Source organism: Achroia grisella, unplaced genomic scaffold (genome assembly GCF_030625045.1).
Source record: "Achroia grisella isolate CSIRO2021 unplaced genomic scaffold, CSIRO_AGI_Agris_v1 utg1062, whole genome shotgun sequence".
Classification (NCBI taxonomy): Eukaryota; Metazoa; Arthropoda; class Insecta; order Lepidoptera; family Pyralidae; genus Achroia; species Achroia grisella.
The window spans coordinates 3,686,729-3,701,099 of NW_026712566.1; positions in this window are offsets into that span (position 1 = coordinate 3,686,729).

The following is a 14,371-nucleotide window of genomic DNA, read 5'->3' on the forward strand; positions in this document are numbered from 1 at the left end:
CTATATTTGTTACCGTTGCCGTCGCTCGGTGGCCGCACGAAAGACGGTACATTACCGCAAATTGCATTAAGGGTTATGAGGATACACAGTATATGCAAAACTATAACATGGTTTATTGTAAAGTTATATGTCCTCTAATATAATATTTATACTTTTTTTTAATAAAGTATATTCTATATTTTTTTTATTTTATTATTGGCTGTTCCCGCGACTTTGTCCGCGTGGAAAGGTAACCTTGACTAAATAAAGAATAAAAATTAATAATCTAACACCAAAAAGCTACAAAAATGACGAATTTAAGTATATATTGTACTAACATACAAATTACAAATAAAATGTTCCATACAAATTTTCACCCCCTATGTTACCCTCTTAAGGGTAAGAATTTTACAAACTTTGAATGTAATATTTATTTATATGTAATCAAAGGCTTAAAAATATAAGTTTCAAGCTTCTAGCTTAAAAAATGACGATACTTCCATGCAACCTTGCATCACCCCATTCAACCCTTACAAGCTTTCCGAATTAGCAGTAGATTAATAATAAGTTTATATAGTGCTTAAATTTAAGTTTATTTTAATAAAGAATATTAAATTTTATAGACTTTTCTCTCTTTTAAACACTGATTTAAAAACCGTTATGTTATAAATTTGGCGTATCTGTATATCTGTGTACTTGTATATCTTATTGTGATATCGTACCTCCTAGTTGTTGTATGAAAGCTGAGGTGGTCCAGGTGATTCCTGGCTACATATTGTTAGGCGTTTTTATTTGGGATTATATAATTTTTTTACTTTTATAATTACTTAATTTTAAGTTTACTATATATTTATAAAAAAAATTACGTCTCTACGAATATGTACTAAACGCTTTTAAAATAACAAATATGATAATAGTACATTAGGATACAAATGTTGCATTGATAAATTGTGTAATGGACTGTCTCGTTCTTATATGTATAATGCATCGGAATATGCGATGAGGGGTTGTCCCACATTTCTTTACTAGAATAGGTTCAGTAATTGTTAGTATTCTACCAAAACGGATTATGATTATCTAAAATAAATAATAATTATTATCGATATCAAAAAGTGCTGCATCTTACCGTTAACCATATACTATATGAAACGAAGGTATAAGTAGAACGGATCATAAAATGCAACTCTCCGTACGAAGCGGTCCAATCAATCACAGACTAATCGAAAATTCCAACTCAATAAGCTGAGAGGCGATCTCCAAGGATTATGTGTCCCTCATTATTAGACATTACTCGGCTCCGATCGCACTCATTGAAGTCCCATTCAATTCAGCCCAGTTTTATTTCACCCCGATCAAAGTGAAGTAATGCCATGGATAAAGCCTAAGCGTGGATTGTTTTTATCGCGTTAATTGAAAATTTTATGCCGCCCCGTGATTGAATTTGGATTATCTATGTTTTATAATCACTCTGTATTTGTTGATGAGTTTTCTAATGGTACAGTTTTATTAGATTACAAGCTGTGACCGCGGCTTCACTCGCGTTAAATTTCAACAAAAAATATAGCCTATGTGTCATTCTGATCTATAAATCATATTGCTGTAAAGTTAAAGGTCGTAAAAGAGTAACGAATATCCATAATTACAAACTTTCGCATTTATATTACTAGCTTTTATCCGCGGCTTCGCTAGCATTACAAACTTACGCATTTATAATATTAGTATCGCTCGCATTGAATCAAACATTTTGTCTTTTTTTTTAATACAAAGTATCCTATGTTCATTCTAATGAACCTAACCTATGTATAAAGTATATGTGTAAAAAATTTCATGATGATCGGTTCAGTAGTTTTTGCGTGAAAGCGTAACAAACATCCTACGTCATAACATCTACATGCATGCCAAACATGCAGGTAGATGTTCTAACGTAGGCATCCGCTAAGAAAAAAATTTGATTAATACTACCCCCAAGGAGATAAAATAGGGGATGAAAATGTGTATGAAACTTTGTCAAATTGTATTTGACTTGACTTGCTGAGGCTTTGCATGCACAAAGCTACTATAACAAGCATCCCCTAAGAAATATTTTGATAAATTTCACACTTAAGGGGATAAAATAGGGGATGAAGATTTGTATGAATCTCCTTAGATTTTGTAGGCCCTAATATTTTACACACGCTAAACAAAAGTAAAGCCGCAAAAACTACACCTAATTACTACTACGCGAGCGAAGCCGCGGGCAAAAACTGTAGTAGTTAAAATATAATAATAAATTTAAGCATTTTAAAGAAAAAAATAAATTTTTCCTACTAATACTATTACTTTACACTAAGTACAAGCTTCAGAACAGTTGTAACGATAAAGTGTTCTGTTATTCTTACAGAAACCCTGTACAAACACAGCGTCTGTCATTAACATTGTACTACGCTATAATTTCTACCTGCATCAAATATGCAGGTAGATGTTATGACTTAGGCATCCCCTAAGAAAGAATTTTAATTAATTCTACCCCAAGGGAATAAAATAGGGGATGTATATTGTATAAACTTTGTCAATTTTAAACCGATGGGGCTGAGAATTTTGTAGGCCCTAAGAAATATTTTTACACACTACACTAATAACACGCTAAACAAAAGTAAAGCCGCAAAAACTACACCTAATTACTACTACGCGAGCGAAGCCGCGGGCAAAAACTGTAGTAGTTAAAATATAATAATAAATTTAAGCATTTTAAAATAAAAAATATTTTTTTTACTTTAAACTAAGTACAAGCTTCAGAACAGTTGGAACGATAAAGTGTTCTGTTATTCTTACAGAAACCCTGTACAAACTCAGCGTCTGTCATTAACAAGAAAGTGCTGAAAACTTCAGTAGTAATAACTTAATTTATCGCTTTTGGGCGGGAGCAGACACTTTGCGTACAGACTTATTAAGTTAGCACTAAGTTTAGTTGGAATAAGTACAACATTGGATATCTGTGTATTTACCTTATTAGAATATTACTATTATTTTGTTTTCGACAGCCTCGGTGGTCTAGTGGTTTAGCACACCGCTTTACTATCCGATGGTCGCGGGTTCAATTCCTCCCACTTCCAGCATACCGCTTTGCTATCCGATAATTAAATATATAAATAAATAGATTGACAGCCTCGGTAGTCTAGTGGTTTTGCACAGCGCTTTACTATCCGATGGTCGTGGGTTCTATTCCTCGCACGACACAAATATTTGTATTAAACCATAAACCTATGATTAAACCTTATGTAAATAAATACATTGACAGCCTCGGTGGTCTAGTGGTTTAGTACACCGCTTTACTATCCGATGGTCGTGGGTTCGATACGTCGCACGGTACAAATGTTTGTATCTGTTGTCTAGTACCCATAACACAAGCTCTGCTTAGCTGGGGACTAGATGGCGCTGTGTGAATTGTTCTGAAATATTATTATTATTATTAAATAATCGAATTCTCACGGTACAAACTTTTATATTCCTGAATATGATTATTTCTATTAGTCTGGGTATTTCCTACGCCTATTATGTATGTATTTAGGGATTTATATCAGTTGTCTAGTACCCATAACACAAACTCTCCATACCTTGGAACTAGATGGCGCTGTGTGAATTGTTCAGGGATACTATTATTATTATTGTATATTCCTCGCAAAGACTCCCTGGAACATACTATAGATGAATGGGCCTCTAAAAATGTCTACTCCCCTTTACATGATCTTTGTATAGTACTACAGACATCAAGTCAGTCACGTAGAGCCTCTCACGCTTTACCTTTACCATTCATGAAAGCTAAGATATCATACATATAAATTCTCTTCACCGATACAATCATACTCATGAGTCCGTCTGTACTGTGCGTCGAATCGAACCCGCGACTCGGAAGTAATGTTAAACAGCTAGACCACCGAGGAATTTAAAACTAAGAGACGAAATGGTGTCAGTTTCATTCATTTCATATTAATGAGAAACAGCTAGGTAAACATTACAATTAATATTTAATATACAATTAGGTATATCTACCTATATTGTAATGTATATATTGCATACTAGCTGTAACCGCGACTTCGTCCGCGTGGAATAAAATAAAAGTAGCCTAAGTTACTCCTTATTACATCAGCTACCTGCCAAAAAAAGTTCCATCAAAATCGGTCCAGCCATTTCAGAGATTAGCTCGAACAAACAGACATTCAGACAGATAGATAAAAATTGTAAAAAAAATATTTTGGTGTATGTACCGTATTCATATTGATATGCTTGTAGTAAAAAACGATTATTTCCATATTACAAACAGACATTTCAGTTTTATTTATATGTATAGATAATAGTATATATATAAACAGCTGTTAGTGACAAATAAGGTTGTGTACCTACATTGCTCGAGGTTTGGTACACAAGGGTCGCTAACACTCGAATCATAGTAAGAACCGGTCATGGCCATCAGGCTGGCCGTATATATATTTGCCACATATTATACAAGTACATTAAAATTAAAAACTAAAACTTCCAATATAGGTTTCAAACTTACAATATTCATAAACTATAGTAAAGGCTTTCTTAATCACGTTAGATTAAAACAAAAACCATCTAAATCGGTCCATCCGTGGTGGTGCCTCTTTACTTCTGAAGGTCATGGGTTCGATTCCTCGCACGGGGCTAATACTGGTGTTCATGAGTATGATTGTTAGAATTGGTTGCTCTCTATGTACATATATATACTAAAAAATATGTGCTTAACTACTATATCACTTTTCTAGTACCCATAACACAAGCTATGCATATTTGGGAACTAGATGGCGCTCTGTGAATTGTCCAGGGCTATTACTGTTATTATTTTCTTTTATACATCTTTTTATATTGTTATCATTACATAGTAAAAAACAAAGTCGCTGTCGCTGTCTGTCCGTCTCTATGTGAGCTTAAATCTTTAAAAGTACGCAACGGATTTTGAAGCAGTTTTTTTAATAGATAGAGTGATTCAAGAGGAAGGTTTATATATATAATACATGTGCAGTGCGAAGCCGGGGCGAGTAACTAGTTATAATATAAAATGAGAGTAAAGTATGGAAATAATATTGTAATTACTTCTCACGGTAAGTGTAATTATTCTCAGTAAATCGATTTTTAAAAACTCCTATCTAACGATCTTGGGGCTGCAAACTATAGTCGCTTTAACAATGACGTTATTATAGTCTTCCACGTCGATGGGCCTAAACAAAGCCGAAATTACCATATTTCTTTAACTTGTAGATCAGTGGTTCTCAAACTTGATACAGCTAACAAACTTCGATATAAACTTTTGTACAAAGTTGTTTTTTTTATACTACTTTGGTGGCAAACAAGCATCTGTTGGTAAACGGTTACCGTAGCCTATGGACGCCTGAAACACCAGGAGTGTCACGTGCGTATTGCCGACCCTTAATATACTAATAATTAATGAACTAAAATTACCTATAATATTAAATATGCTACACCAACACTTTGACTCTCCGATCGATCCCCCGTCCAATTCAAACGGGGACCGATGTTACGACGGCCTGAGCCGAGGTTCGAACCCTAGGTGCCCTCAGACTAAAGTCGTATCCGTCGGGTAGGAGTTGGCCTTCAGCCGCTCCATAAGTCCTTCCTTGGTTTGGAGTGCCATCTGCACTCGCCCCCTATCGTCCGGTGAAGCTGTAAAGGCCAGCTGCGGCCAACAGCATTAGAATAGTCCGAAAATAAAAACCAACACTTTGAGAAGTACTATCGTAGACTGTCCCAGAAAATTATATCGAACGTCTGGTTAGCAATTTGGTGTAAAAATTTATTAATGCGTGAGAACCAATTAGCAGGGAAGGTCAGTCGTCGGTACGGACAGAATGGGGTGGTGAGCTCGTTAAATTGTGTTAATTACGTTTTTGAAGCCTCAAATCTAAGACGTTTTAAGATTACTTAGTATTCGGTTATCGCGTTGTGGAGATTGTTAAAATTCTGGTGTAATTAGTTGGAAATTTAATATTGTAAAAACGGTATTAGTACGGATTACGTACTGTTTTATTTTGTTAGGTAATTCAATAGAGTTTCTTTATTCTTTATTGTACACACACATACACATAATAAAAAAAATTATACAGAATAAATGTAATGTACAAGGGCGAGCTTATCTCTAAAAAGAGATTTCTTCCAGCAAACCTAGAAAATGTTATAGGATCGTGTATTAAATAGAATAGTCATACATACGTGTACGAAAAGAGGAGATATTAAAATATTGTTTTAATGATATTAACTATAAGTATCATAAATATATAAATATATAGTCATAAGTTAAAATGTAATTATAATATATACCTAAATATATAAATATAAAAATACGTTAGCATTGTGAATGATAATACGCTTTTAATCGGCATTTGAATATTTCAATACTAGAACTGGCACGTATTGGGGGGAAAGGGGATTGTTAGTAATGTGGACCTAATAACCCTTTACTAGCAATGTACCATGTCAGGTTGACCTCCACGCGGTTCCCCCTGGAAATCATCGTGATAAATTCTTGGTGAATTTGTCACGATGGGCTAACTGACCTGACCTCATGTTCATCTTATCATCCTCCACTGGTGCCCCGCCAGCGTAAACCGTTAGCGCAGGCGGGTGCACCATTCCATTAACATCCTTAAAAAAAAACTGGCACGTATTTCATGAGGTAAAGAGTTCCACAATCGAAGAGCTTGCCTTTTTTTTAAATTGGATCTATATACTGAACTGGATGGTAGGGAAGATATTATAACATAAAAAAATCGACGTTCATGAGCAGTTTATATGTCCTACATGAATATATGATTTTTGAATTAGTATATAATTTCTATATGAATGTAACTGGCAGCTTACAAACATGTGCGTTGCCATGTTCGTAAAACATAATAAAAAAGAAAGTTAAAAAAAGAATAAAATTAAAAATTAACAGAGACATTAACGCAATATTGCATTTTTATTTTATATATATAATTAAATATCTATCAACCATCCCTCAAATACTCGATCAGGTATAATCAATTAGAATTTGATTTTTTTTGCAGGACAATTCACATCGTGCCATCGTATCCCAATGTAATAAGAGCTTGTGTTATGGATACTCATCATCATCGTCATCTCAGCCCGGAAGACGTCCACTGCTGGACATAGGCCTCCCCTAATGATCTCCACGATGTTCGGTCCTGCGCTGCTCGCATTCATCGCCTTCCAGCGATCTTGACCAGATCGTCGGTCCACCTTGCTAGGGGCCTTCCCTGCGTCTACCGTCCGCCATTCAATGACATTATGGGTACTAGACAACAAATATATATATTTTTTAAATTTTTAATTACATACATTATATATATATATATATATATATATCTATATATTACGCGATTAGGTGCGTACACGTAATTTCAGACCGGCAACTATTTATACACAAAAAAATATATTTTTTAAATTAGTTTGTAGACAATTTCATACGGCGTTAAGTTCGTCTTTTGTACATTTTTATAGCACATTAAAAATAAATAAAATATTTTTATAGATTTCATACAACGCCATCTAGTCCCAAGCTAAATAAAGCTTGTGTTATGGGTACTAAACAACTGATATAAACACTAGGATATTTTAATTTATAAATACTTATATAATCATTCTCATGAATACAAATGTTTGCACTGTGCGAAGAATCGAACCCGCGACCATCGGAAGTAAAACGGTATACTAATCAACTAAACCACCAAAGCCATTATGACATAAAATATACTAGTCTGACTAATACAAACATACTCAGACACACACCCGTATCTGTTTCTATTGTATTTTTAAGGTGCAATAAAAAGTACTAAACAAATAAAATAAATATATACTAAAATCAAAACGTTGGGAAAAAAATATTGGGAAATTAATATATTGGTCAATTTATCCCTTAGTTTTTATACAAATTAAATCTCCAATAAATGTTACTAATACTAAACTTTATAATATTAATACTGATCGACAATAAATATTATATTTTCTGTATCACTGTAATATTGTAGCCAATGAGCACTGTTTATTCTTAAGTACAGGATTTATCTATTTAGGGAGCAGAGTTTCACCTTATATTTTGAGGATATAATGTAACATTTATATTTTATCATTAACAAATAAATAAATAAAAATAAATATTTATGATTACTCACTATTTAATGGTATAATGTACTCTTAATACATCATAACACAATTTTACTTGTCCCGTCGTACTAGTTTAGTGTACTCAGTGTGGTACAGTCGACAACGATTATTTCCGTCAGCATCACACAAGTTAGTGGTAAAGTTCGACGAACAGATACCGATCGTGTGGTTAATTGTACGTGATGTCATCGTGACGTTTAATCTGCGAGTTCTGCAACTGTTATAACGCTCGGTTTACATGCTGTCTTGTTAATAAATAATTTTATATTAATTAATTAATAATTTCACCTTCCGATCGATCCCCCGTCCAATTCAAATGGGGACCGAAATTACGACGGCCCGAGCCGAGGTTCGAACCCCTAGCGGTGCCCTTAGACTAAAGTCGTATCCGTCAGGCAGGAGTTGGCCTTCAGCCGCTCCATAAGTCCTTCCGCGGGTTTGGAGTGCCATCTGCACTCGCCCCCTATTCTATCTATTATCGAAAAAATAATAATCATTCAGTCATTCAAATGTACTTAAAATTATAAAATAAAAACTAATATTCTATTCTATTCATCGTGACCTATTGGCTTACTATCCTGTGAGTTCCAGGAGACTATAAAGTTATAGTTAGTTTATATGGTTTTATGACATCTTATCAACCTACTTTTATATACCACGTAGGTGGCATACAAGCATACGGCCCATCTGATGGTAAACAGAAAAAGAAGATAAGTCATATCGTACTGAAATAGCATATGCTCGCGATTACTACATTTTCCCTAATTTCTTTTATGTATCTATATTTGGCATCATTAGAAAAAAATAAGAGCTGAGTTTTTTCTTAGTTCTTCTTCTTGTTAGTTCTTCTTAGTTTAGTAGATTTGACAATCTACTAAGCTAAGAATAACTTAACAAGAATATCAAACGTGTGTAATAGGCCTACATGAATAAAGATACTTTGATTTGATTTGATTTGTTATATAAAACATATAATTAGAAAAGATTTAAATGTCATATAAAATACTTCCTTTGCAAAAAGCTTACTATAAAATTGAAGAATTCGTTAACGACAATAATGTTTTTATAGAAAAACTTAAAATCCATAGCACTGACAATATTATCTGATTACACTAATAATGAGTGTGTAGCGATTATCGCATGCCTCTTACTTGTTATACTGTAATTATTATATAAAAAAAACATCTATTCAAAAAAGCAACACACAAGTTTCTTGCTCATTCCTCTTGTGATGAATCTGCATTCCGAATGAGTGGTAGAATCAAAATATGACTATTCAAAAGTGCTTCTAATGAGTTTATTTGAATAAAGATTATTTCTATTTCTATACAATTCAAATTTGGAAGTCCGAAAATGAATAGAACAATTCAAATATTATTTAATTAAGCCTATTACCTTTCTAAAAGCATCCGTAGTCTGATTTAGTGCTATTTAATGAAGATAAATAGTTCTGAATGTTCACAAAGTGCGCACCAACCACTTTACTGTTTACCGTCACGGACCATTTGATAGAGGAAGAAATTAAAGGGTGGGTCTAACTATATTGAATTTGAATCGTTTTAAAACAATTTATATCCAGTTAATTGGATGAAAGTAGAGAAATGGTTTTAAATTATTGTGAAATGGTGAGATATGTATGTATTGTTTCTTTAATTCATTGATGTTGTTGTTTTGTAGTGCATATAATGAATGATGTATATATGAGTATATTATTAATTATATATATCTTGATCCAGGTAATACTGGCTTTTTATATATTTTTTTAATGTAATGGCTACAATAAAAAAGAAGTGGAATTGTTTTTTATGTATTTTAACAATTGTGTGAGGTGAGAGAGAGAGTTTTAAATAATTAAAGAGACTTAAATGCATGCCTATTTGTTTTTATTAACGGAATTGAACAAATATGTACTATGTAATATATATGTATATGTAATATATATGGGTATATAAGCCATATTTCTTAAAATTTTATAATTAACTAGCTGTACCCGCGACTTTGTCCGAGTGGAATTTAACTTTACTTTTCTAAAATGAAAGTGGTCTAAGTTACTGCTTATTACATCAACTACCAAAAAAAGTTTCGTCATAATCGGTCCAGCCATTTCAGAGTTTATCCGGAACAAACAGACGGACATACAGACAGACATAAAGTATCAAAAATGTTATTTTGGTGTATGTACCGTATTTATATTCATATGCATGTAGTAAAAAACGGTTATTTCGATATTACAAACAGACACTCCAATTTTATTTATATGTATAGATTTAAGGCTCATTTACTTATTCGTTATCTTTCAGTAACGGATAAAGACAAATAATATTTCAAACTTTCATATTGAAGCCAGAGAGCACAAAAACTTTTTAATATAAAAAAAATACACACTTTATCATCATCTACTTCTTCCTTATCCCATTTATTTGTGGTCGTCGTAATATGTTTTTCTCTTCCATTCATCTCTGTTCGCAGTCATCCCGTTATTTACTCCCTTTCTCACCATATCATCTTTCACACATACATCTCTTTTTCGGTCTCCCTCTACCCTTATAACCACCACATTCATATGTAACACCGTCCTTAGGAGATGATATGTGAAAATACACACTTTATATACTGTATTAATAATCTTTGTATTTACATATTCAGAAAATAAACAATTAAAAATAATTTTCACTGACGTCGTATACAAACACATAAAAATGAATAATGATTATTAAAAACAAACACTCATAATATTTTGTGATAATAAAAATAACAGTCGTCTGATAATATGTTTTATTTAGTTTTGTCGCCATATATACCTGTCAGCGATGTCTAATTTCGGCCCGGCTGCGTCGCCGCCATTGTAGACCGAGAGCTCAGCTAAATTAAATTAAAAAATCATTTATTCACGTAGGACATTTTAGCCGCTTATGAACGTTAAAATGTTTACATTATAATTTTAATTTTTTGCCTACCGTCCAGTTCGGTATATAGATCCAATTGAGAAGAACTGGTAAGAAATTCAAAACTTTTTTTTTAAAGTCAGTTTATTTAGAATGTACTATATATTTATATAGGTGTCAAAAAAAATGCATTAACTATTGCCACGCACGCTCGTCATTCAGGTTATCGTTTAGTGAGATATAAAAATTATGTTTTTTAATTTATTAATATTAACGTTTAAAAAATATATATAACGAATAATAATAATATTTTAATAATACCAACAAAATAAGGGGAATAAAATAAATATATATAAAATAATAATAATTATTATACAAAAAAATATATTTTACTAAACGCACGGTATTTTGTAGGTCATACTCTAGTTTGTATTATATACTTATGAATTACTTTTCTATTTATTTGTATTTTATGTATTGTCTTATCTTTAAAAAAATTCAATTGTGATTTACCTTTTTATCTTAAAATATATTTGAAAGACACTTTGATACTAGAAAATATAGATAGAAGATAAATAGAATATACTTTATTTGTAACACACAGTAAAGAAAAACACATAAACAATATATTAAAGGACAACGTGTATAGTTACAAGGCAGGTAATATATATAGGTAATAATATATTACTTAATGGATTTGTAATATTTATATATTTTTATTTAATTCCACTAATATCAGCATGTGTGAGACAGGTATTATGTTTATATCCATATTGCGTCAAGCGAGCAAGGCGAAACAGCCTCTTTACGAGGAATCATCAGGCTTTGAATATGGTTCGGAACTTGGAAACCTAGTGTTGACTATTCTGCGAACAAACTGTAAATTCTATAATGTAATCTGTCTTTTCAACATAAATTAAAAATCGATACTTCTAAATTAGTAAAACATGAACATCATAATATAAAGTTTATTACCTCTTTTATTTCCTACGAAGATAATGCGCAAAATATGAGTTAGTATACATAAGTATTAGTGTATCACTATTTATATTAATAAAAATAAAGATGGATTATAATCGTTACCGGCTCTCGGACTATACAAAGCGAGAGGGCGGGTGGCCCTCCCATCACTAAAGGAAACTGTCCTTAGAGATAAATAAAATTTGACTCAGTTCAAAGCAACCGCATTAATATTGTTTACGACTGGTGTTTAATATGCTCCCAAAACAAAGTCACCGTCTCCTACAATTACGAAACTTGCCAGTTTAATCTGTATTTCCATGAAATAAAGGCCATTTGACAGATATTCATTTTGTTCTCTTCAAATGGAATGAAGTTATTTTTATTTATGAACAACATGATAGCATATTTGCGGAAGTTTTAACGAAGCAGTGAATTATAAAAATAACTGTCTAAAATAAACTAGTTTATAGTCTAATGATCAAATTTACAAAGTTTAATTATTAGTTTTTATAATAACTAGTGGTCGGTCGAAATTCGAACATAATGAATTTAACATTAATAATACTATACACATATATTATTAAGGACAAACAATATAATTTATTCTCAACTTGAACTCAGACTTTAACAATAATAATATTCTCAGGACAATTAACACAGCGCCATCTAGTCCCAAGTCAAGCTAGCTAAAGCTTGTGTTATGGGTACTAGATAACTGATACAAATACATTGATTTTTTTTCGTAAATGTATACATATATTATACACAGAATACACCCAGACCGATACAAACAATCATACTTATTAATATAAATTATTGTGCCGTGCGAGGAATTGAACTCGCGACAAAGGGAAGTAAAGCAGTGTGCAGTAAACCGAAAGACCACCGAGGCCGTCGGCGGCACATATTACAAAACATAGTGACTGATGCAGGTGAAATAACTGAGATACCTTTTGCTTTATACAAAGTCTCGTCATACTCGTGAACGACTGTATAGGAACTGGTCTGCTCTAATCACTATGACTGAATTAATTTGATTGCGTATTTAATATTTTACTAAATTAGTACTAACCGGTAGTTTGTGTTCACACATTTCAACTTAGAAATGTAGTTACAACAATTATGTAAAAGAGCAACACGCGAGTTTCTTTTACGTTCTTTTTGTGATGAAGACAGCTTCCAGAATTATCTATAGAACATTTCAAAAGTCCTAAAGTTAAATTTATTTCAATAAAGGATTTTCTGACTGATTCTAAATTGATTCGTATTTATTTTAATAAAATTTTTTCTATAAAGGAGTTTGTATTCTACATTCTACCTCTCTAAATCGCCCATGTCTTTTCTTTAATTGAAATTATGTAATAAAGGATTTTCAACACGCTATTCTACCTCTCTAAATTGCCCATCCTTTTTTCTTTAATTAAATTTATTTCAATAAAGGATTTTCTATTCTACTCTATTCTACCTCTCTAAATTGTCCATCCTTTTTTCTTTAATTAAATTTATTTCAATAAAGGATTTTCTGTTCTACTCTATTCTACCTCTCTAAATTGCCCATCCTTTTTTCTTTAATTAAATTTATTTCAATAATGGATTTTCTATTCTACTCTATTCTACCTCTCTAAATTGTCCATCCTTTTTTCTTTAATTAAATTTATTTCAATAAAGGATTTTCTGTTCTACTCTATTCTACCTCTCTAAATTGTACATCCTTTTTTCTTTAACTAAATTTATTTCAATAAAGGATTTTCTATTCAAGAATATAAGTATATTTTATAGTACAAAATTTATGCTTCTGTCTCGAGCAGTGTCTCCCGCAGATGTTTTATTTCTCAGAACACAACAACATGTAGAACATCTGCCGGTGATGACAAGTTTATTGCACACAAATGTCGTTTAGTTTCTCCCAATGGGATGAAATTGACAAATTATTATATATAGATACTGCTTGATTACGTCACGACAGAAGGCAAATTGATTTCTTTATTTATTTGACTTATTCTCCAAATAAAATAAAATCAAAATATGTTTATTCATGTAGGTCTATTACAGACTCTTATGATATGTCAAATCTACTGTCAGTTCGGAATGATTTCGAGCTGAGAAGAACTGACAAGATACTCGACTCTTATTCTTTTCAAATGAGATTTTACATGTTTAGAAAAATACAGATTCATTTTTAAAATTATATTAGGGAGAATAGAGTGTCCACCAGTATATGCTATTGCAATTTTGTCAAAAAGAAGTTAATCAGTACCCGTAACACGAAAAGACCAGTCCCCACAAGCAGCATCCATTCACGAGTATGACGGATGAGCCAGCTATCATTACTCAACCAAATTAGAATACATATTATATATATATAT